Source organism: Schistocerca americana, chromosome 1 (genome assembly GCF_021461395.2).
Source record: "Schistocerca americana isolate TAMUIC-IGC-003095 chromosome 1, iqSchAmer2.1, whole genome shotgun sequence".
Taxonomy (NCBI): domain Eukaryota; kingdom Metazoa; phylum Arthropoda; class Insecta; order Orthoptera; family Acrididae; genus Schistocerca; species Schistocerca americana.
This window is the reverse complement of record NC_060119.1, coordinates 1,239,384,439-1,239,410,363: the sequence shown is the minus strand read 5'-3', so window position 1 is coordinate 1,239,410,363 and position 25,925 is coordinate 1,239,384,439.

The window sequence follows — 25,925 nt, the reverse complement described above, 5'->3', positions numbered from 1 at the left end:
GCAGGAGTGAACAGAAATTACGAAGCCCATGTGGTAAGCAATAAGAGCATACACTTCCCGAAAAAAGCTGAGGAGCAACAAACACCAACTCTGTACACATGTCAACTCCCTGTTTGAGATCTCTACACGATGGAGTGGAAGTCAAATGAATACGTAGAACTGTTAGTATTCATTTGAGCTTCCCTCAAGTGCGGCACTATATGAGTCGGCAGACATGCTCTCTGATGGGTAGGAGAAGGAGCAGTCTAGCGCTACTCCAAACTTTAACACGTTTAGTGTCTGGCCGCAAACTAATCATGGTCTCGTCAGCAAACAGGACATTACTCCCACCCTGCAACGGTCCAATGTTGATGTGCAAGAGCCCAGGTCCCTCGATTGCGTCGTATCCGTCGGTTCGGTGCAAAATGTGTCATTGGTCGTCTGGAAGGAAGACCACTCTGATGCCATCCTCTATGCACTGTTTGGTCTGAGATAGGAGTCCTTTTGCGGGGGAGAAGTCATTTCGCATAGGAAACTTTCCTGGCAGATTAAAACTGTGTGCCGGACCGAGACTCGAACTCGGGACCTTTGCCTTTCGCAGGCAAGTGCTCTACCACTGAGCTACCCAAGCACAGCCCCCCGCCCCCCCCCCCCCCCCCCCCCCCCCCCCCCGTCGTGGGCATGAGTCGTGCTTGGATAGCTCAGATAGTAGAGCACTTGCCCGCGAAGGACAAAGGTCCCGAGTTCGAGTCTCGGTCCGGCACACAGTTTTAATCTGCCAGGAAAGTTTCATAACAGCGCACACTCCGCTGCAGAGTGAAAATCTCATTCTCATTTCCAATATCTCTGGCAGTTGATGTTGGGCGCCCGCGAGCCGACAGATAGAGGGAACGATCCTGCATTGGTGTTGTTATACAAGGACGAGACCTGCAAGGTCTATCGTTCACGTTTCCCGTCTCTCTGTACTTTTCTTCACACCTGAGGAACATCACTTTGATTGGCATGCAGCCGACTGGCAACATCTTCCTGTTGATGACCTACTGAAAGTAGAGCGACGATCCTAGTCTGTCGAAGTGTTGTATGCCTCTACGTGGCATGTTAGGCCGGCCGAAGTGGCCGTGCGGTTAAAGGAGCTGCAGTCTGGAACCGCAAGACCGCTACGGTCGCAGGTTCGAATCCTGCCTCGGGCATGGATGTTTGTGATGTCCTTAGGTTAGTTAGGTTTAACAAGTTCTAGGGGACTAATGACCTCAGCAGTTGAGTCCCATAGTGCTCAGAGCCATTTGAACCATTTTTTTGGCGTGTTACTGCAGTGCTGAACACAAACGGAATCAAGCTCTGTTGACACTGGCTGCTATGCCACTGCGGTAGCGGTATATTTAAATGACTGGGAAATGCCCACAAATCACGCCAGTAATAAACACAGACCAGTATCTGGGCTCTAACTGGATAATGCGTGAAGTGCCTAGGTCAAGAGACCACTAGTATCGTAAACTGCATTTTACGAAGTATTCCAAACTTCTGTTAGGTGGTGTATATGTGCAACAATCTGTAAATCTGAGCCGGCCGGAGTTGCCGAGCGCTTATAGGCGCTACAGTCTGGAACCGCGCGACCGCTATGGTCCCACGTTCGAATCCTGCCTCGCGCATGGATGTGTGTGATGTCCTTAAGTTAGTTAGGTTAAAGTAGGTCTAACTTTTAGAGGACTGATGACCTCAGCAGTTAAGTCCCATAGTACTCAGAGCCATTTGAACTATTTTTTAAAAATAAAAACAGAAAGGAAACTATAATGAAGCTTTGTTAAATAACGGTGGTGCCGGTAGTATTACATGGTAGTGAGACGTGGTTATCTCGAAGAACGAGTGAAGGAGAATTAAGTCAGCTGAAATGAGATTTCTCAGGGCAGTCTAAAGCTGCACACTGAAGGACAGTTATTAAACACAGAAATAAAGCAAAAGCTACAGATCATCGATTTGGGAAGCGAAATTAAAAATATTAACTCAGCTGTTGTAACTATTTAGAATGAATGCTGCAAGATAGTTCCATAGACTTACTCACTCCATCTGAGCCACGTACCCCTACCTTCTACCTATTACCCAAAATCCACAAAGAGAACCATCCTGGCCGTCCCATTGCAGCAGGCTTCAAATCCCCAACTGAACGTATCTCAGCTTTGGTAGACCAGCACCTCCAACCTATCACCCGCAGACTCCCATCCTACATCAAAGACACAAACCACTTCCTAGAACGCCTCAAATCCATTCCCACTCCTCTCCCACCTGAAACCTTTCTTGTCACCATAGATGCTACATCCCTTTACACAAACATCCCACATACCCATGGTCTCTCTGCCCTTGAGCACTACCTCTCCCAACGCCCACCCGAAGATCTTCCAAAAACCTCGTTCCTTATCACACTTACCAACTTCATCCTCACCCATAATTACTTCACTTTTGAAGGCCAGACCTACAAACAAATCAGGGGAACGGCCATGGGAACCAGGATGGCTCCCTCCTATGCCAACCTCTTCATGGGCCGCATGGAAGAGGCTTTCCTGAAGACCCAACAGCTGCTTCCCCTGGCCTGGTATAGGTTTATAGATGACATCTTTGTGGTCTGGACTCATGGTGAAGAAACACTCCTTAATTTCCTCCATAACCTCAACTCCTTTTCGAATCTGAATTTCACCTGGTCCTTCTCGAAAACCCAAGCCACCTTCCTGGATGTTGACCTTCATCTTGTTGAAGCTCACATCCACACCTCTGTCCATATCAAACCCACAAACAAACAACAGTACCTTCACTTTGATAGCTGCCATCTTTTCCACATCAAACGCTCCCTTCCCTACAGCCTAGGTATTCGTGGCAAACGTATCTGCTCCAGTGACAAATCCCTCAACAACTACACCAATAACCTGACCAGTGCTTTCCTCTCCCGCAACTATCCTGCAGACCTTGTCCACAAACAGATTTCCCGAGCAATACATTCCTCCCCGTCCAACAACAATGTTCCTACCCCCAGACCACACAGAAGCATCCCCCTTGTCACCCAATATTATCCTGGCCTCGAAAACATCAACAAATTACTCCGCCAGGGATATGACTTTCTCAAGTCAACCCCTGAAATGAGATCATCCCTTGACAAAATTCTCCCCACACCACCCAGAGTTGCCTTTCGTCGCCCCCCTAACCTCCGTAACATCCTTGTTAAACCCTACAATATTCCCAGACTACCTTCTCTACCCAGCGGTTCCTACCCCTGTAACCGACCCCGCTGCAAAACCTGCCCCATGCATCCGCCCACAACCACCTACTCCAGCCCCGCTACTGGTAAAACATACACAATTCAAGGCAGGGCTACGTGTGAAACTACACATGTCATTTATCAACTGACGTGCCTGCACTGCACAGCCTTTTACATCGGCATGACAACAACCAAACTGGCTGAGCGAATGAACGGACACAGACGAACTGTCCGCCTAGGAGATGCCAAATACCCAGTAGCGGAGCATGCCCTCCAGCATAATTCTAGGGACCTAGGAACCTGCTACACCGTATGTGCCATTTGGCTTCTCCCACCCAACACCAGTCCCTCTGAACTGGGAGATGGGAACTTGCACTCCAACACATCCTTTCATCCCGCCATCCCCCTGGACTGAACCTACGTTAAACAACCTCACTCCCATTCACTCTTCAGTCTTCTCCTCTTTCCCTTTCCTCTTTAGCCATTCACGCATCTTTTCATCCTACATAGTTGTGTTTATCTTTATACTTTACTTCTGTATGCATCCTCTTTGGTTTGAAGCTGGCACAGTACTTACAGTAGAATATCTTTGGCTTCCCTCTGACAACCATGCCTCCATCCTTGCTACCCTCCCTGTTTACCTTTCCCTGTTGCTTCATAACCTGGGTTGTGAGTAACTGAATCCACTTTCCCTTCTTCCCTTTTTTCCCCTCTCTCCTCCCTGATGAAGGAACAAAGTTCCGAAAGCTAGGAATGTAAATTTTCAGTTCTGTTTTATGTGTATCTATCGGCTGTACTGAGCTGAGGTAAGTACTGGCCAGCACCTCTATCTCTTTGTTAGTATTTGTTTCACATCTTATATGAGATTTTCCATTAATCATTTAGATCACCTTAATAGTGTTCAAAAGTCATAATATACAGGGTGTTACAAAAAGGTACGGCCAAACTTTCAGGAAACATTCCTCACACACAAAGAAAGAAAATATGTTATGTGGACATGTGTCCGGAAACGCTTGCTTTCCATGTTAAAGCTCATTTTATTACTTCTCTTCAAATCACATTAATCATGGAAAAGCCAGCCGAAGTGGCCGTGCAGTTAAAGGCGCTGCAGTCTGGAACCGCAAGACCGCTACGGTCGCAGGTTCGAATCCTGCCTCGGGCATGGATGTTTGTGATGTCCTTAGGTTAGTTAGGTTTAACTAGTTCTAAGTTCTAGGGGACTAATGACCTCAGCAGTTGAGTCCCATAGTGCTCAGAGCCATTTTTTTGATCATGGAAAGGAAACACACAGCAACAGAACGTACCAGCGTGACTTCAAACACTTTGTTACAGGAAATGTTCAAAATGTCCTCCGTTAGCAAGGATACATGCATCCACCCTCCGTTGCATGGAATCCCTGATGTGCTGATGCAGCCCTGGAGAATAGCGTATTGTATCACAGCCGTCCACAATACGAGCACGAAGAGTCTCTACATTTGGTACCGGGGTTGGGTAGACAATAGTTTTCAAATGCCCCCATAAATAAAAGTCAGGAGGGTTCAGGTCAGGAGAGCGTGGAGGCCATGGAATTGGTCTGCCTCTACCAATCCATCGGTCACCGAATCTGTTGTTGAGAATCATACGAACACTTTGACTGAAATGTGCAGGAGCTCCATCGCGCATGAACCATATGTTGTGTCGTGCTTGTAAAGGCAAATGTTTTAGCAGCACAGGTAGAGTATCTCGTATGAAATCATGATAATGTGCTCCATTGAGCGTAGGTTGAAGAACGTGGGGCCCAATCAAGATGCTAGTACTGTAGAGCAATGAGTCGCATGTCAACACAGGCACCGAAGTCAACATTACCTTCCTTCAATTGGGCCAACTGGCGGTGGATCGAGGAAATACAGTACATACTGACGAAACTAAAATGAGCTCTAACATGGAGATTAAGCGTTTCTGGACACATGTCCACATAACATATTTTCTTTCTTTGTGTGTGAGGAATGTTTCCTGAAAGTTTGGCCGTACTTTTTTGTAACACCCTGTATATAGCAGTTCATGACACCCATTCTTACAAATGTACTGTTTCTGATGGACACACGTCTAGATCATCCACTCTCAAAAATCCGCCATCTCACTTCCCCACATCCACCACTGCTGGCGGCTCACCTCCAACTGCGCAACGCTACGTGCTGTTCACATCCAGCTGCCCAACACTACAATGGCAGACAACAATGCAAACTAGCCACAGACTGCACACAGCACAGCTAGTGATTTTCATACAGAGCACTACGTGGCGTTACCAATAAGGAAACATAAACAGCCTACTTACATAGCCCCCATGCTCCCCACAAAAAAATTTTACAAATTGTCTTGGGCACTGGCCAATACATACTTGTTAAAATTTTTTTACAATTACAATAACAAAGAAATCAGATGCACACACACTTATTGATACAATGCAGGTCAAAAGATAAAATTTTCTCACAGTCCATAAAGACAGTCCTGATCATTCATCACAGTAAAACTGCGGTGTTTTTTCCTCAAAGTCTGAGCAGTAAAAGAAAATGCACGCGGAAGTAATGGATTTCCATGCAGTCTTGAAGAAGTATTGTTGTCCTTCCAACAGAAAGATAATGCTGACTCTTGACATGCAGGCAGGTAATGGGCCACAACAGAGCAAACCCACAGCAGAGTCAGTCAAAGTTTTGAAGAATATTTGTAGGTAGGTCATCGCAGAACAGACCCAATGTAGTCCTGGTAGAGATTACGGTATTGGTGGGCCACCAGAGGTGCAGACCCACTGCAGTCCTTGTAGAGGTAATGGTATTTGTGGGCCATCAAATGTGCAGACCCACTATAGCCCTTGTAGAAATAATGGTATTGGTGGGCCATCAAAGATGCAGACCCACTGTAGTCCTTGTGGAGACGGCCAGCAGCCATCTGTTGCGACTGAGCAGGTGCACAGTCACCATCGAAGAGTCTTGTAGAGAATATAGCAAGTCCATAAACCACCAATTGTGCACGGACAAAGTTTTTGGAATTGTCCTTAGAAGTCTTGCAGACAATATAGCAAGTCCATAAACCACCACTTGTGAACTCACAAAGTTTTTGGAATTGTCCTTAGAACCAGCAATGCTTTTAACCAGTCCCTTGCTGAATTATTAACACACGTGGGAGCACTAACGGTCCTCTTTTTTTTCACATATTGTGCATATACTACGACCAACAGAAATGTGTGCAGTGAAATGAATGCTTACAAGTTACTTAATTTGATGAACTGGTGTCAATTACAATTTTATAACATGAGAATACAATTACAAAGATACAGAACACATCATTAAAAACATAATAATACAGATAACATGTGCAGTAATACAGGCTTTACAAAACAATAGAAATAGACATATACATCAGTGTTATAGGAATTATGATATAAGTAAATACATAAAAGATCAGAACAGCTTTTCAAACATAAACTTCACACACGAGCATTGAAACAGAACAGAATAAATAATGTCTAAATATCTTTACAAAGAAAATAACATATTATTAGAAAAATTCTACTACATAACTCGTATCAGCTAAACACACAAAGACAGGAAAAACACAAATATACAAGAGTATACAAACACGTAGTGGGTTAACAGAAAAGGAGAGGACAGAGTTTGTTTTTCTGCAGTATCTTGCAAACAAGACTTTCTTTACTTCTTGGAGATCTCCCTTCGTTCTTCATTATTTGAAAAAGTGTTATCTATACCTGCTTTCTGTACTTTTTTCCTAAAACTTCTCAATGCATTTCTTTCAATTCATCGCAACTCATTCTCTTATATAGTCTAACCCCTCTTAGGCTAACTTAAATCTACTGAGCTAAGATGCATAAACTAAGGGACGAGGCAATGCAGCAACACATAACAAATTAACACAAACAGCAATGACAAAAAATGCAGATTTGCAAAGCAAGCGGCATTATATCTAAATTAGCAGAGAAAATGCAACATTATCACTAATATGAGCCAATGTGCAGCAAAAATAAAAATAAATCATTAGTAAAACTGGCTTAACTGAGTAATACAAAGTGAAATTCAGTAGCACTATGCGTGACAATCAGCAGCAGCAAATGCAGTAACTTATATCTAAACGTGACAAACCCACAAGCAGAAAAAATAGTACACTAAAGACAACAATGCAGATGAGGAAAATGTATATTCACATCTTAATGTCTATGTAATTAAATGGTGCACCACAACTTATTCTACAAAATAAATTACCAAGTGCTTGAAAAGTAAATTATGTATGCAGTTCCTGTGAAGGGAAATGTCTTTTTGTGCTCCCTCATTATTTTGGAAAAATATCACAAAATTATTATTTACTGGATCTGTAGACAGAAAATATTTATATTAGTACATCTATTAAATTTTAATTTAACCAATGCTGCAGTGCAGCTAGAAACTAGATATTAAACGAAATGAGCAAATATATATATAAAGCAACATATGAAACGTCATTCACTAGGCAAATGGCGTCTCCAAAGGCAAAAAAAAAAAAAATCTCTCAACTAGAAAGACAATAGATGTAAAATGTTTTTCATCATTTCATTAGGCATTTAGTAAATATCATAAATTAAGAGCTCCACAGTGTAATCATATGTTTTCAAGTTTGAGCGTGTCGTATTTGTGATGCTTTCTACAAAGGAATGTCAATAGTGAGGATAATGGCCTCTTTTTTTTCTCCACCTGTGCCTCTGAAAGGCACACACTAATGGTTTTTTTCCAGGTGACTGTCACACAGCTGGGTGCTTACAGTGCATTATGTCAAGGTGACCTACCTTCCTTACCGAAATATTTACATCAGTTTCTGCTACAGTGACAGTTTGATACAAATAAGATTTCACAGGTCGAAATAGTTGCGTTACAAATCTGTAGAAACAAAATTTTATAAATATAACAGTATCCAAACAATTTTCGCCGGCATTGTGATACATTCACGCATTTACGCACATTTCATAACTCTTAAAGTACGATTCTTGGCTTCCAACATCCTTTTTCACAAGTCAGAGTCCCTAACCACTACTCATTATTCCTTACCTTATTACACATATACATATTTATCGACACTTCTTCAATATTTCATCACAATAAATACATAGCATAATCAAATTACTCATATAGCATCAGCTTATTGACCATAAACATACCTCAACAGCATAATACACATTGTCATCATAATAATAACATCATAAAAACTCTGCCAAATCTCAAAAACGTTGTAGCTTTCTGTAATAATTTCAAAACTTAAAAAAATTCTCTGTTCATTTCAATAGTGTCATCTACCTCAATCGTACTTTAAAAATCGTAATCCCATACCAAATATATCATTCAAAGCTCTCATAGTATCACAATGGTACTGAAAAAATATGAAGAGTTCACAAAGTACAGACAAAATACAACTTCATAAGTGTGAAGTTATCCAACTGTGTAATTGCGTAAACATCTGTCACTGATGTAGTAAAAAAAATGTTTGCCTCTCAGTTAAATGATCAGATAGCTGTGTAATTTATGTGTTAGAGAAATATGGTACCGATGTGTAAAGTTGTATAAGCAAATACCATATTAGCTAGGGCTCCTTGTGCTTGCCAGACACATAGTACACAATGTAGGCGTGTACCCCCTGAGGATTAATGTAATTATACCCTCAGGTGCTACAGATTACAGCAATGGAATGAAATGTATCACGGAAAACTTTCTATGTAATTCAAAAATCTTTAAAAATAAATGTTTTAAGTACAAAATTAATCACTCAAATGCGTGTCCTGTAGCGCTAAATGTGTGTCTTGCTGTAAGATAATTCTGTGGAAGTATCGTAGTTATTGTCCTCTGTAAGCAAAGTTCTTCTGAAGTCAATGTACTCACCTCATCATAAACAAAAGTGAAATGCTTTGCGTATAGATATTGTAGTTATTATGCTTATTGCCATGATGAAGAAAGTACTGTACTGTAATGTATTGTTGTGCTACAGAAAAGGCTGTCTCATTGTAGCTATACCACAAAAGTTACTACTAAAACATGTTTTACTTTCCAGAATAATACATAAAAACTGTGCAGATATAAAACAGATACACCGCAAAAGCAACAATGTAAATTGTGTCACACATTAGTAGCGTCGTGATATAGTCATGTAGCTGTCAAATAAACTAACCACTGTGTCATCTGGTATCTCTCAGAAAGCACTTTAAATCCATAATGTATTTTCAAGTAAACCAAAATGTTGAAGTAAAATCTCATTAGCAGTACTGGTATATGTTCGAAGTATGTAAGCCTTATAGTCGTTATGTAACTGTGCAACTAACATGCAAGAATGTACACACACAATAACACTGTGTCATCTGTTCACTATAACAATCCATTCATAATTTCTGTTTAAATAAGTTCTCTTAATTCTTGACTGGATATTTAACTTTAAATATTGTTGCATGTTAACAGATTCTAAGTCTGACAAAACATACTAGTAATGTAAAGTGAAAAATTTTATAGCTAAGACTAACTTAAAAAGCAGATTATCTCTCAATAAATGGTTTTACATGTGAAATGTAGTGTAAACATTTAGTCTTCCTAGTACTCAGAGTTTCAACTTGAACGCAATTATCATGCACTATACGTCGGTAAGAAATGCTAAAATTTTTCTCAAGGTTAGCGTCTGTGTTATTTTTCTCTGGGCCAGCCAGCACACGTGGCTGCCTGTGGTGCGAGTCATTGTCTGTCTCTTTGTTGGCGCGCGTCGTCATTGGGATTAGGAGACCTAACTTCTACAAATTCACCTTGTCGAGAGGGCCCTGCCCTGTCTGAATCCCGCCAGCTCTGATGCAATTCAGGTCTGTCATTACGATCACATCATCTGTCGTCATCTCGGTAGATTCCATAGTTTCTTTCTTGTTGGTCATGTGGTGGAGAATTTCTCCCTGAATCGTAACTGCGCGCTGGACCGTTGCGTCTGAAGTTATTCTGTCTCCCTTGATAATATTTATTTTGGTCCCCATATTGTCTGTTTCTCTAATTGTCTCTGTGGTAGTCATTACCGTGGAGAGGTGATCTTTCCCTGTCATTATTACTACTCTGCCAACGGTTGTCGTACGTGTGGTGTCTGTTTTGGTCACGATTTACGTTGTAAGAATAGCCTTGTCGTGTCCATTTATTATTTCTGTCATCGCGGAATTGTGACGAATGTCACCTGTAATTGTTGTGCTCCTGTTTTCGCGTTCCGCGATTGTCAGTGTCAATTTCCAATTCTTGTAACAGTCCCTGAAAAGCTTCAATGTCGTCTTAGCAACGTCCTGCCAAAATAATATGTCGTAAATGGAAAATTCAGATTGTTCGAAATGTTTCATCATTATGATGCTATGTTTTACTCGGTCTTGTGTGGCTTGGGACCAATATGCTGAGAGGAAGGCATGGTAAAATTCTCCTTCACTGTGGCAATCGTGAATGACCGATCGCATTCTTACAGCTGGTTCATTCTCTAAGTAGCCACACATAATTTCTAATCTATGCTCTAATGACCAGTTGGGAGGAAAACAATAAGAGAATTGATGAAGCCACGCTTGTGGATGAATGTCGTTGTCAGAATTCTTAAATGTTTTGAATTTACTTGTAGTAATAAACAGCTTATAGTCAAAATCATCATGTCGGCGAGTCGCATGTCGGTCATTGTTACGTCGTTTCGGCGGTTCCATCTCGAAATTCGGTGTACCTTGCCAGTTTCTTTCATAATTTACGAAGTGCCCTTGTTATTATTTTGTGGCTGTTCCGTATTTTTATGTCCCTCTTCCCGTATTGGAGCGCGAGTGTCCTGCGAAATATGTAATTCTTGTATTACCTGTGTCAACTGATCTTGTACTTCCCGGATTTCTCTTTGGTGTTGCGTATTAATTTGATTCTGATTTTGTTTGAATTTCCTAATTTGTCAGTGAAGGCTCCAGGTCTTGTGTCATTCAGATCATCATCCACCTTTGTAGATAAGTTAGTGAACTGATCCGAAAGTTCGGCTACTGTCTCCGATAGTGAACTTATTTCCTCAGTGTGTTTTTCTGAACCAAGTTCAGAGTGTCCATTTGTGTTGAAATCGTATCTACTGTGACCTTTTAGTTTTCTAGATGTTTTGCAAGTTGCGTAACCGAATCGGCAGATGCAACTGAGTCAATCTTAGCTTGCAAGGTCTCATGATTTTCATGAACATGTGTTTGCAGTTCTTTTATGGCTGCTTCGTTATTCTGTAATGTATTTTCATGCCGCGAAAAAATAGGTTGGAAATGCTCACAAAGTCATTACAGAGTTTTTGACATTTCGATTCGATTTTATGTAACTCAGTAGTTAAATCTTCACGTGTTTGTTCAAGCGTGGTGTCTAAACTTTGAATATTTTGTTCCATTGTGTCTAACTTTTGAAGATTTTGTTCCATTGTGTCTAACTTTTGAAGATTTTGCTGTTTTTGTCCCATTTGTTGTATTAATTGTAATAACAATGCATTTGTGTCTGGAATCTGTTCCTCTATGCTTTTAGGCAGTGGATTTGCACCAGCAACATTCATATTTTGACGAGCAGAAAATGTGTCTTGACTTATTTGAGAAAACGGTGAGGACGCAAAACCTGAATCTACATTACTTGCAAGATTGTGTCCTGTCATTTCGGATTCCTGAGGCGAGCTGTTGCCGACCGATCGATCGATAATGCTTCCCTGTTCACTAATGGTTTCACTGTCTACACCATTATTTGCCGCCCGCTCCATTTCCCAATGCACAATTACCAAATTACTATGTTTAACATTAGTTAATTCGTTAAACGGTGGCGCTAACACACTGCTTTCGTCTTCACTGTCATTTCTCAGTTTACTTTGGAGCCTAGTATTACGTTTTTCACACGCCATAATTGTCACAATATTTCACACTATAACACAGAAAAGCACAATTTGAAGACCAAAAATAAGAAAACACAATAACATAGCACTGAAAATAATATCTAGTTAATTGCAAGCGCGGCTGCGAAATACTTGGTGCAAATCTACATGCATGCCACAACTGTTTTACTGTACAACAACGAAAAACTACAACTACAAAGGAAATTTTCTCTATGATTACGCACTAGCAATAAACAATAGCTACACTAATTACACAAACTACAAGAAAAAAATCAGAAGATTCCAGTGAGGTATCCTCGGCTAAGGGTCGACGTATGGAACCTCCCCTTAGAAAAATTATTGAATTACTGTGCTGATAAATCTCTTACTTTATTTGATTTTCAAACAGCTGAGCAAAACTGAACGTACTCAGACATTTCGCTCTTTACCTGTTCTGATTAACACTAAACTGACACACAATATTTTTTAGCGCAACACAATCTGACTTTCAATAATCCCTACAAAAGAATGGCCCTGACTAACATTAACCTATACCTTTCACAAATCACTTACCTCACAAAAATCTTCGTTACTCGAACTACTGCAATACAGCGAGCGCCACTACTGCCAGCTAAATAAAAGATTCAAACTACAGAAGGCACTAACTACTGATAGGCATAGTTAGCAAATGAAAGATTTTGATAGAGAACAAACAATGTATTCACCTTAATAGTGTTCAAAAGTCATAATATATATATACCAGTTCATGATATCCATTCTTACAAATGTACTGTTTCTGATGGACACACGTCCAGATCGTCCGCTCTCAAAAATCAGCCATCTCACTTCCCCACATCCATCACTGCTGGCGGCTCACCTCCAACTGCGCAACGCTACTCGCTGTCCACATCCAGCTGCCCAACACTACAATGGCAGACATCAATGCAAACTAGCCACAGACTGCACACAGCACAGCCAGTGATTTTCATACAGAGCGGTACGTGGCGTTACCAATAAGAAAACATAAACAGCCTACTTACAGTACGAGTGCCGGCTGTGGGAGGACCTTGACTGAAGTGTTAACCAATCTCGAATGCTTACCTTTCAGTCGATGGAGAGGTACTGGGCCTATTGTGGTGTTGTGCCTGTACTGTGACACCATGTGCTGTGTATCCATTGCCATACTGAACTTTAGATGGGGCCGACCGGTATATCCTCGGTGTGCAGTGGTGTTCATGGTACGAAATAGAATAATTATAAATGGAGGCGTCTCCTAAACCCTTCTGTCACAGTTGTCGAGCGCTTGCGTTGGATGGGTAACCTATTTGCGTGCGCTACACTGCTCCATTTTGTAACAGTGAGCGTAGACTAATTTACATGTAAATTATTTCTTGCCCCCTCCGTGAGATAACTGGTGGAAATTGGTGCTCTGCTTGAACGCCGTCAGTGTTACGCTTTAATTATGATCACCTATCAGAAAGTTATGGTACCCTGTTGTGCTGCTTGGGCAGCGTTAATGGTTTTGAAAAAAATTTGTTGTTCCTTTTGAAAGCATAAGGCAGCATTACCACGCCGATTAAAGCTTATTTGTCTGTTGCAATTTAAATCATATTTTGTCTGATTTAATTCACAAGTCTGCCTACTCGAAATATGTTTAAGATCAAAGCGGCTAACAGATAGTGCAGCCACTTAAAATTTTAGGTCTTAGCCGTTAATTTCAGTTGCTGTAATAGCGGGCTTGGTTTAAAGTTTCGTTTGTTTTATAGATTTTTTTAGGCTCGTGATAATCTCTGCAATTTTGGGCTGTCTATGTCTTTTATCAAGTTCAAGTAGTGTTAATTATTTGTCCATTTGTTGGTAATAAGTCACATATACTGCCGAGCTCGGGTGGGTTTTCTTTTAAAGGGTGTTTTATATTAAAACAAAACTTAACTGAAATCTTTCGTGTGTGGCAATGGTTTTATTTTATGTGTGTTTGAGAAATTCCTGTCCATATTGTTGCGAACTACTGTTTAAAGTTGATTTCAGGCTGCCGGTGTTGACATTCAGTAAGGGACGGTGCTGGTTGCATCTGCAACCATAATAATTTGTTAAATGCAGCGTTGTAATGATTACATGAGTTGCCTTTTGAATTAATTTTATAAACATTTTATATAATAAATTTTTAAATACACAGTTCGCTTCTTCTAGCTAGTCTCTTTAAGCACCTTACACTACCAAGCCTTAGTGTTTATTTCTGTGTCATCTTCTGCTTACTGCTGTGTTTCTGTTTATACGTCTGCTCTTTGTACTGACTAATTCTGTTTTGCTTATGATTAATTGAAGTAATTATGCAATTTTAGTAGAACAATGTAACCAAAACACAATGTAAGGTGATTCTAAAGCTTAAATTAAACCGATCACATCCCAATAGTCTGCCTAGAGCAGCCGCGAAGTATTAGTCCAGAAGACAGTGAAGTATACAGGGTGAAAAGTATTTAAACCGACAAACTCTGGGAGATTGTAGCGGACATCAAAACAAATATTTTTCCCTAATGTCATTTTTTCCTATGAGGATTATTTAAACCAGTGGAGGTCATATTACGCTCTTCGGTTGTTAGAGGCCGTATTACGGTTGTTAAGAGGGCGTATTAAGCTCTTCAGTTGTAGGAAACTGCTGTCCACCAGTGTAGTAGTGCATTGTCTCTGTTTACTAATGGATCGATGCACCTGGAACGAGTACACTGATATGGTTGGTAAGTACTACGTAGAACACCACAACGGACGAGCTGTACAGCGGGTTTATTAACAACGATATCCTAATCGCCGTATCCCGCATCATACGACCTTTGCTGCTGTGTACCAACGTCTGCGTAAGACCGGGTCATTTACCTGGATAGGGGCGCCGTCGCACAGCAAGAACGCTGCAATCCCGTTCGCTACGATACAACACATGTGGTTCGAACATGACGGGGTGTCGGCACATTTCACTCGTCGTGTGCGTCGATTGCTGGACCAACGGTTCCCAGAAACGTGGATTGGCAGAGGCGGTCCTGCATCATGGCCTGCTCGATCCCCAGATATGTCCCCTCTGGACTTTTTTGTGTGGGTAGAGATGCGCAACCTTGTTAAAGCAACTCCTGTTGCATCAGAAGAGGATCTGGTTGCCCGGATAGTAGCAGCAGCAGGAATAATTCAGGATACTCCTGGGGTTTTTGCCTGTGTCAGACAGAACATGATCCGACGGTTTAACCTTTGTTTACGTGTCAATGGAGGCATTTTTGAAAATCTACTGTAATTGAAATTGGGTTGTGTTAATGTGTTAATGTGTTGTGTCTTGGATATAAAAAAATGGAAAAGTGTTTGTTGGTTTAATTAATTTCCCGCCAGATAAATCTTCCTCTACCGGTTTAAATACTCCTCATAGGAAAAAATGACATTAGGGAAAAATATTTGTGTTGATGTCCCCTACAACCTCCCAGAGTTTGTCGGTTTAAATACTTTTCACCCTGTATAATGTACCCATGTTGTTGGGGTGATGTACCTCAGAACTATATAACTACACGTCAGTCTCGTCGACGTATCATCATTACTGATTTACCAGCTTTTGCTCCGGTACTCCTTATTGGTGATATGGACATTTTGAGTAGCGTGCTTTAAATGTTCGACAAGCCAGTGTGAAGCAGTATTATTATAACTGGAGCATGTTCTCTCATGGCAGCGAGACTGATGTGTATATTTCTGGGAGATCTAAGACTCTGAGGATGACGGCTAGTTAATGTCGAAAAAGGTCATGAAATGAACTATTTCACAGAAACTAACTTGGCTTCTAATATTATATAAAAGGTCAGTTAAGTGTCTGATGTACAAGGACTGTGCAGCCTACTCCATGTATAAGTAGGCAGTTTAGGTTTTTATGTTGGTAACGCCACGTAGCGCTCTATATGAAAATCACTGACTATGCTGTGTGAAGGCTGTGGTTGGTTTGCATTGTTGCAGTATATGCTATTGTAGTGTTGGGCAGTTGGCTGTTAACAGCGGGTAGCGTTGCGCAGTTGGAGGTGAGCCGCCAGCAGTAGTGGATGTGGGGAGAGAAAATGGCGGAGTTTTGAGAGCGGATGATCTGGGCGTGTGTCCATCAGAGACAGTAAATTTGTAAGACTGGATGTCATGAACTGCTATATATATTATGACTTTTGAACACTATTAAGGTAAATACATTGTTTGTTCTCTATCAAAATCTTTCATTCGCTAAGTACGCCTATGAGCAGTTAGTGCCTTCAGTAGTTAGAATCCTTTATTTAGCTGGCAGTAGTGGCGCTCGCTGTATTGCAGTAGTTCGAGTAACGAAGATTTTTGTAAGGTAAGTGATTCATGAAAGGTATAGGTTAATGTTAGTCAGGGCCATTCTTTTGTAGGGATTATTGAAAGTCAGATTGCGTTGCGCTAAAAATATTGTGTGTCAGTTTAGTGTTGATCAGAATAAGTAAAGAGCGAAAAGTCTGAGTACGTTCAGTTCTGCTCAGCTGTTTGAAAATCAAATAATGTAAGAGGTTTATCAGCACAGTAATTCATTAGTGTTTCTAAGGGGACGTTTCACATGAAGCGAAGAAGATGATGAAACCGAATATCTGTTCAACATATACGTGGAGGGTCCGATTCTCACAATTAATTTTGCCAATTAGGAAACCCGCAAGTATGTCGCAAGTACGTGTTTTCATTGCTAGTTGTAGGAACAGTGTGTGTGTGTGTATAGCCGGGTCGTTTACAATACGCGGTGTAGGCGCGCTGGCTGCGGCATGTGGTCCTCTGGACCGCCGTGACGTCACTGACAGGCGCTCGTCAGGCCAGCGGACAGCCGGGCCGGCGTGCGGGTGGCAGGCAGCACCGCACAGCACGCGCGAGATGCGCGCGGCGCCGCGCTGCTGCGTTGTTCCCCCAAAACCACTGCGACCGCCGACACGGGGGCTCCGGCGCAGTGCTTGCCGAGCGCCAGACAGCGACACGCGCCGCGTAGCGCCTGATTTCCCACGAGCCCGCACAACGCGCGGCCCGCGCCGGCATCGGCCGTGTTTGCTGTGACAGACTGCAGCCGGCTCGCCGTCTCTAATACCTGCGTTCACACGCGCGCTTATCCGCACTTATCCCTGTTGTGAATTACGCGAAACAGCGATAGAAGACCACTACCGAAAACGCCAACGAAATCTAGTGACTAGTTTGCGGACTATACTCTCACCGGCTGGGCATCCGGGCATGACTCACTTTCTCAGTGACAAATCCGTCTTTTTTTACGTTGTTTTTGATGTAAGTCCCAACACATCCGTGTTCTGTACTTCCTAGATAGCAATATAAGAGCTTGGATACTCTTTCATTTGTGCCGTGATGTGGACCTTTATAGGCCAAGGAGGTCCGTACGTCTCCCCCAAGTTTTGTACACTACTGGCCATTAAAATTGCTACACCAAGAAGAAATGCAGATGATAAACGGGTATTCATGGGACAAACATATTATACTAGAACTGACATGTGATTAAATTTTCACGCGATTTGGATGCATAGATCATGAGAAATCAGTACCCAGATCAACCACCGCTGGCCGTAATAGTGGCCTCGATACGCCTGGACATTGAGTCAAACAGAGCTTGGATGGCGTGTATAGGCACAGCTGCCCATGCAGCTTCAACACGATACCACAATTCATCAAGAGTAGTGCTGGCGTATTGTGACGAGCCAAGCGCTCGGCCACCATTGACCAGATGTTTTCAATTGGTGACACATCTCGAGAATGTGCTGTCCAGGGCAGCAGTCGAACATTTTCTGTATCCAGAAATGCCCGTACAGGACCTGCAACATGCTGTTGTGCATTATCCTGCAGAAATGAAGGGTTTCGCAGGGATCGAATGAAGGGTAGAGCCACGTGTCGTAACACGTCTTAAATGTAACGTCCATTGTTCAAAGTGCCGTCAATGCGAACAAGAGGTGACCGAGACGTGTAACCAATGGCACCCCATACCATCACGCCGGGTGATACGGCAGCATGGCGATGACGAATACACGCTTCCAATGTGCGTTCACCCTGACGTCGCCAAACACGGGTGCGATCATCATGTAGCTGTAAACAGAACCTAGATTCATCCTAAAAAATGCCATTGGTGCACCCAGGTTCGTCGTTGAGTACACCTTCGCAGGCGCTCCTGCCGTTGATGCCGCGTCAGGGGTAACCGCAGGCATGGTCTCCGTGCTGATAGTCCATGCTGCTGCAAACGTCGTCGAACTGTTGGTGCAGATGGTTGTCGTCTTGCAAACGTCCCCATCTGTTGACTCAGGGATCGAGACGTGGCTGCACGATCCGTTACAGCCATGCGGATAAGATGCCTGTCACGTCGACTGCTAGTCATACGAGGCCGTTGCGATCCAGCACGGCGTTCCGTGTTACCCTCCTGAACCCACCGATTCCATATTCTGCTAGCAGTCAATGGATGTCGACCAACGCGAGCAGCAATGTCGTGATACGATAAACCGCAATCGTGATAGGCTACAATCCGACCTTTATAAAAGTCGGAAACGTGATGGTACGCATTTCTCCTCCTTACACGAGGCATCACAACAACGTTTCAAATGGCTCTGAGCACTATGGGACTCAACTGCTGAGGTCATTAGTCCCCTAGAACTTAGAACTAGTTAAACCTAACTAACCTAAGGACATCACAAACATCCATGCCCGAGGCAGGATTCGAACCTGCGACCGTAGCGGTCTTGCGGTTCCAGACTGCAGCGCCTTTAACCGCACGGCCACTTCGGCCGGCAACAACGTTTCACCAGGCAACGCCGGTCAACTGCTGTTTATGTATGAGAAATCGGTTGGAAACTTTCCTCATGTCAGCACGTTGTAGGTGTCGCCAGCGGCGCCAACGTTGTGTTAATGCTCTGAAAAGCTAATCATTTGCATATCACAGCATCTTCTTCCTCTCGGTTAAATTTCGCGTCTGTAGCACGTCATCTTCGTGGTGTAGCAATTTAAATGGCCAGTAGTGTATATGTTTCATATTCTTTGTGTTTAGTGATTTTGTTCCAAAGAGCCTGGTCTACAGTTTTCACCCCCCCCCCCCCCCCCCCCCCATGTAAATCTATTATCGCGGCGTATCTGGATTCCCTCAGAATTCACCTGAGACGCATGTTCCACACGAATTCTCGTCCTTTGTGTTTCACTGCTCAGACTCCGTTCAATATTGTTGATCGAACAGTATCGCACTTCTCTGCGCATGAATCTAAGTGCTTATAAATACTGCAGCAGTTGTTTTATCGTCACTGGTACACATACCTTCTGTGTAAACATTAGGTATGTATGGAATGCAGTTACTACCTGCCTTCGAAATTTTATGTGAAAAATCTTAAAAATTTTTAAATAATCAAACGTTCTTAACACGATACATCTTTATTCTTTGTGTACACATATCTCTAGCCCTTTTCCCTGGAGTGCTCCGAATTGTACTTTGTAACACGGCGATGTGTAATGTAACTACACGGCCAGAAAAAAATTAGTACATCCTTTTAGAGGTTTCCAGTTCACTCAGGATTTATTGTTGCAACAATGTTCATGGAATACATAAATAATTACGTTTACACATCAATAGGACAAGCGGTTCCGAGGTACCAGGTATTGACTCACGCTGGAACAGCCATATTAGTACATGGTGTAGCCCCCATGGGTGCCAGTGCAGCCGCTGACACTCGTATCCAGTCGATAGCACAGGTGGCGAATGCTGTCCTGGGATACGTTTTGCCCCACCTCCGCGACCTGTGTACGTAGTTCTTTAAGAGTTGTTGGCTGACAGGTCGCACGAGTCACTTCTAGTCCCATCTTATCCCAGCGTGCTCGACTAGCGACAAGTACGGAGATAGTGAAGACCAGGGAAGTTGCTGTACGTCTTGTAGTGTGTGGATGAGCACCATCCTGTTGGAACAACAAATCACCTTTCCGTTGCAAGAACTGCAAAAGAATGGTTCCAACGACATTCTGCACGTCCCGAGAGCTGGTTAGCATTCCATCCAGAAACACCAGAGGTGAACGAGAGTTGTAGCTTATCGCACCCCACACCATAAGGCCTGGGTTGGGACCCGTTGTTCTTGGACGAATGCACTCTACGAGACAGATCTCTCCAGGTGTGCGTTATAACCGCGAACGACCATAAATGGTGTAGCAGACAGAATCTGCTTTCATTTTTGAAGACCTCGGCACGCCAGTCCATGTTCTAGGTGATCGATGCTGTGGCATGAGTGTATGAGTGTATGCCAGTAATAAACAGTTCGCAACAGTTCTTGTTGACACGTTTGGGCTCACAAGCCGTCGTATTGTGCTGTAGTAGCTGTACGATCTGCCACTGCGATTGTCAGCGCTTACATTCGTGTGTGGTTCGGCTTCTACCAGTTTTTCCATTCGTTTGTAAAGATTTCGTGTTAGTATTTTGCAACCGTTAATTGTTAACCTGATAGTTCGGTAATTTTTACACCTGTAAACACCTGCTTTCTTTGAGTTTGGAATTACTATATTCTTCTTTAAGTCTGAGGGTATTTCGATGTTCTCATACATCTTGCTCACCGGGTGGAAGAGTTTTGTCATGGCTGGCTTTCCCAAGGCTATCAGTAGTTCCAATAGAATGTTTCCTATCCCCGGTCTTACGTCTTTCAATGCTCTGTCAGATTCTTCAAGCAGTATCATATCTCACATTTCATCTTCATCTACGTCCTCTTCCATTTCCATAATACTGCCCTCAAGTACATCGCCCTAGCATAGATCCTCTATTTACTCCCACCACCTTTCTGCTTTCCCTTCTTTGTTTAGGATTGGTTTTCCATCCGCGCTCTTGATATTCATACAAGTTGTTCTCTTTTCTCCAAAGGTCTCTTTAATTTTCCTGTAGGCAGTGTCTATCTCACCCCTAGTGATACATGCTTCTACATCCTTACATTTGTCCTCAGGCCATCGCTGCTTAGACATTTTGCACTTCCCGCCGATCTCATTTATTGAAACGTTGGTATTCCTTTGACCTGCTTCCTTTACTGCGTTTTCACATTTTCTACTTTCATCAATTAAATTCAATATCTCTTCTGTTACCCAAGCGTTTCTACTAGCCCTCTTCTTTGTACCTACCTGATCCTCTGCTGCCTTACTATTTCACCTTTCAAAGCTACCCATTCTTCTTCTACTCTATTTCTTTCCCCTGTTCTTGTCAATCGTTCCCTAATACTCTCTCTGAAACCCTCTATAACCTCTGGTTTTTTCAGTTTATGCAGGTCTCATCTCCTTAAATTCCGACCTTTTTTATAATTTCTTCATTTTCAATCTACAGTTCATAACCGATACACTTTGGTCAGAGTCCACATCTGCCCCTGGAAATGTCTTACAATTTAAAACATGGTTCCCAAATCTCTTTCTTATCATTATATAATCTATCTGAAACCTTCCAGTGTCTCCAGGGTTCTTCCATGTATACAACCTACTTTCATGATTCTTAAAGCAAGTATCAGCTATGATTAAGTTACGCTCTGTGCAAAATCCTACCAAGCATCTCCCCCTTTCATTCCTCACTCCATATTCACCTGCTACTTTTCCTTCTCTTCCTTTTCCTACAATCGCATTCCAGTCCCCCATGACTATTAAATATTTTCGTCTCCATTTAGTATCTAAATAATTTCTTTTATCACCTCACACATTTCTTCAACCTCTTCACTATCTGCGGAGCTAGTTGGCATATGAACTTGTACCACTGTGGTAGGCGTGCGCTTCGTGTATATCTTGGATACAATAATGCTTACACTATGCTCCTCATTGTAGCGTATCCGCGTTCCTATTCTTTTATTCATTATTAAACCCACTCCGGCTTTACCGTTATTTCATACTGTATTTATAACCTTTTATTCACCTGACCAGAAGTCTTGTCTCTCCTGCCACCGAACTTCACTAATTCCCAGTATATCTAACTTTAACCTATCCATCCCCCTTTTTAAATTTTCTAACCTACCTGCCCGATTAAGGGATCTGACATTTCATGCTCCGACCCACAGAACGCCAGATTTGTTTCTCCTGATGACGACGTCCTCCTGAGTAGTCCCCGCCAGGATATCGGAATGGGGGACTATTTTACCTCCGGAATATTTTACCCAAGAGGACGCCATCCATTATTCAACCATACCTTAAAGCTGTAGTTTTCCCTTGCTTCCAGCTGTTCGCAGTACCAGCGCAGCAGGGCCGTTTTGGTTGTGTTACAAGGCCAGATCAGTGAACCATCCAGACTGTTGCCCCTGCAACTACTGAAAAGGCTGCTGCCCCTTCTCAGGAACCACACGTTTGTCTGGGCTCTCAACAGATACCCCTCTGTTGTGGTTGCACCCACGGTACGGCTATCTGTATCGCTGAGGCACGCAAGCCTCCCCACCAACGGCAAGGTCCATGGTTCAGGGGGGGGGAGGGGGCATAATTACATACTCACCCTAAAACTAGCGTAAATACTTGGAGGGTATCCCAGAGCAATATCTGGAAGTTCGTCGGTTCACTTCTGGCTCATAACGTATATAAAAAATATTGGTCTTCTGCTTGTTACGTGTCTGTGCTTCACCCCCCCCCCCCCTCCTCCCCCTCCACCATCCCAGTCCCTAATTCTGCAATCGCTTCCCGGGTGAAATACCTGCAGTTTCTCTTCTCTGATGCTGCCGCAGTCAGGAAGACAGGACGATCTTTCAGGTCAGCCTGTAACTTATCTATAGTTAGGGCAGCAGGCCTTATCAGCAATTGTGTTCCACCATTTAACTTTGCTCTATCTTTAACCTGATGCTATTGAGACAAATGCACGGATCCTTCATTTAATACTCGCCTCTTGTGTTGTCGACTCAATGGCGGACCACTTATAAATTACCCTCAGTTATATAAAACTGCCGGCACAGACCAGCTGTATGTCGAAATACAAAGCAAGAGAGAAACCGCACGGTCTGAGATGAAAAGGCAGCAAGCTTGTTTACCTGTTATTAAATAATACGACCGCGCACAGTGCGCAGTAGCTTGCCGGCTCACACGCACACAAACTCGTGCACACAAATAAACACGGGCACACGGCGACAAAAATAAGACAACCGGGGGAAAAAAGGGAATAGCCGTGCGCCAGTGCACGACCAAGATGAGGTGGGGTTCTTTTATAGTGGCGACGAACAAAACGGAACCTTTTCATTACGCGCGCTAGTCTCTCTCTAGGTACACGCCGGGCGCCTCTTCTGAAGCCGGGGATAATAGAGTCACTAGTTGCGCGCCCCACGTGCCGGAATCGTACGAGTAATTACTGGGATCGCCAGAGGAGAAGGCGGAAACAAAGAAGTGGCGCGCAGAGGTGAGACGGAACGGCCCGCGCCCATTCCTTTGTCTCGGCGGCGCGACCGAGAGGCGCCGTATATGCGCAAACATGTGTGCGGGCGGTGCGACAGCTTCGCGCGCTGCACACTGCAATTAGCGCGCCGAGTACACACGCACCGCGAACAACTGACTAACGAGGCCCTCGGCGGCGGTGAAATGGCCTGCGTGTCCTCATTACCGGAAGTGGGGGGGGGGGGGAGAAGGGAGGGGGGGGGGGAGACTCGGGGGACCGTCGCCCATCCGCCATGCTTACCCAGCGCTGTCTGTTGCGCAGACATGATCTGCCTCGCTTGCGGCCCGATTGTCGTTTGTGTCCCGCCAGCACCAGATTCCCCCCCACCCCCCCACCCCCTTACTCGCTATTTCGATACGAGTACCGTTATACTGGCACACATCTAAGACATATTAATCTGGTGTGACTTAGGAAGTCGGGATTACCATGGAAGGTCAAGGCCCCTATAATGTCACTCCTTAAACACAACAACTAGCAGATCAATAAATTAACAATTTATTCAAGACCACATTTATAAAACAGCTAACGTACAATCAACACATGGCTGTCTTGAAAACAATATCCAAAATGACCAATAGCTTCCTTCTCAAGCAAGCAGCAAATTAGAATTACTTGATGAACAATAAATCTGAAGTAATTTAAAAAGGTGGCTCAGATAAAAAAAAAATTTTGAGCTATAACACAACCAGCGCAATACGATTCACCTAATTCATTTGCAAGCAAATTAAAAAAAAATTAATATGCATGAGACATGTTATCAAATGAGCACCGACGAAAGGCTGGCCTGGGCAAAAGGTGACTTAAGGGGGGTAGGACGTCAAACGGCCCGACATGGAGCAGGAGAGGCACCACAGGACATTTTAACTTTCGCTGTCTATACTCTTACAAACAAATTCATAAAACTTTGTCAGCATGACCAGAAAGGATTCAGGATTCACACTCTTGGCAGTGGAAGTTCAAAAACGTAACAATTTTGTTTTTTTTATATTTGAAATTTCATCATTTTTTCACTTACTATAGGCTGCATTTGTTACTATAGGTGCACTTTACTTCATAAATAGGAGAGATTATTCGACGAATTTTGCACAGTATACAAACCACACTTACAGGGGTATGACACTCTAGAATTTCTTTAGTTTACGAAAAAATGAATGAGCTGTTATATTTTAAACTTCATGCTTAGAAAACAACTCAAATTCTACAGTTTGCTATCTGAATTTTTACCGCAGTTTTTAATAGATTTGGAAAATTCTAGAGTTTCATACACCTGTGAGTATGGTTTGTATGCTGTGCAAAATTCATCGAAGAATCTCTCTTACTTATGAAGGAAAGTGTACCTACAGCAACACATGCTGGCAACAGTAAGTGAAAAAAATGATGAAATTTGACATGTAAAAAAAATTTATTTTGCTATGTTTTTGTACTCCCATTGGTACGAGTGTGAATCCTGAATCCTTTCTGGTCATGCTGACAAAGTTTTATGAATTTATTTGTAAAAGTATAGACAGTAGGAATTAAAATGTCCTGTGGTGCCTCTCCTGCTCCAAGTCGGCCCGTTTGGCGTCCTACCCCCCCCCCCCCCCCCCCCCTTAACTTAAAATGCTGGAAGCAGCAGACCAGCCGTCTAAAACAGCACCTAAACGCCGGGGCCAAACCGGGAGTCACTTCCCACTAGACGACACGTCACAGCTTCTGTGCACCGAAGCAGAACGTGGCGCCGCTCCCACACACCCCAACTCGCAGAAAACTGTAACACAAATAGAACGCAGAAAACACGGCAAACACCAAGCAAACGCCAACTAATATAAGTTAAGAGATCAAATATCAATATAAGTTTAAAAAAACAGCTAGGTGATTTCAATAGAAACTACTTATATATTGCAACAATATCAATGCTATAAAACATTTAAACTAAGACTTGTACACAAACGCAATGCTGTAAAATAATATCAGACTTTTACACTCTGATAGTTTGCCCAACAATATTTACACATATGATTAAGCCCAACAATGTGTATAAAGATGAAATGGAAATAATTTCAAGATAATATCACGTTATTCAAATGACAACTTCACAGAAAATCTAAATTTGGTGCATTTTAATTTCGTTGCATAGGTCTGCAATGTAACTGCCAATTGTGTAAGCTTGGTACGGAGAAAATTAGAACTATAATATGGTCTAATATCTTCAATACCTTGTAAGTAGGCTGTTTAGGTTTTTATGTTGGTAACGCCACGTAGCGCTCTTTATGAGAATCACTGACTGTGCTGTGTGACGTCTGTGGCTGGTTTCCATTGTCGGACTATTTGCTACTGTAATGGGCAGTTGGATGTGAACAGCGCGTAGCGTTGCGCAGAGGTCAGCCGCCAACAGTGGTGGATGTGGGGAGAGAGATGGCGGAGTTTTGAGAGCAGATGATCTGGACGTGTGTCCATCAG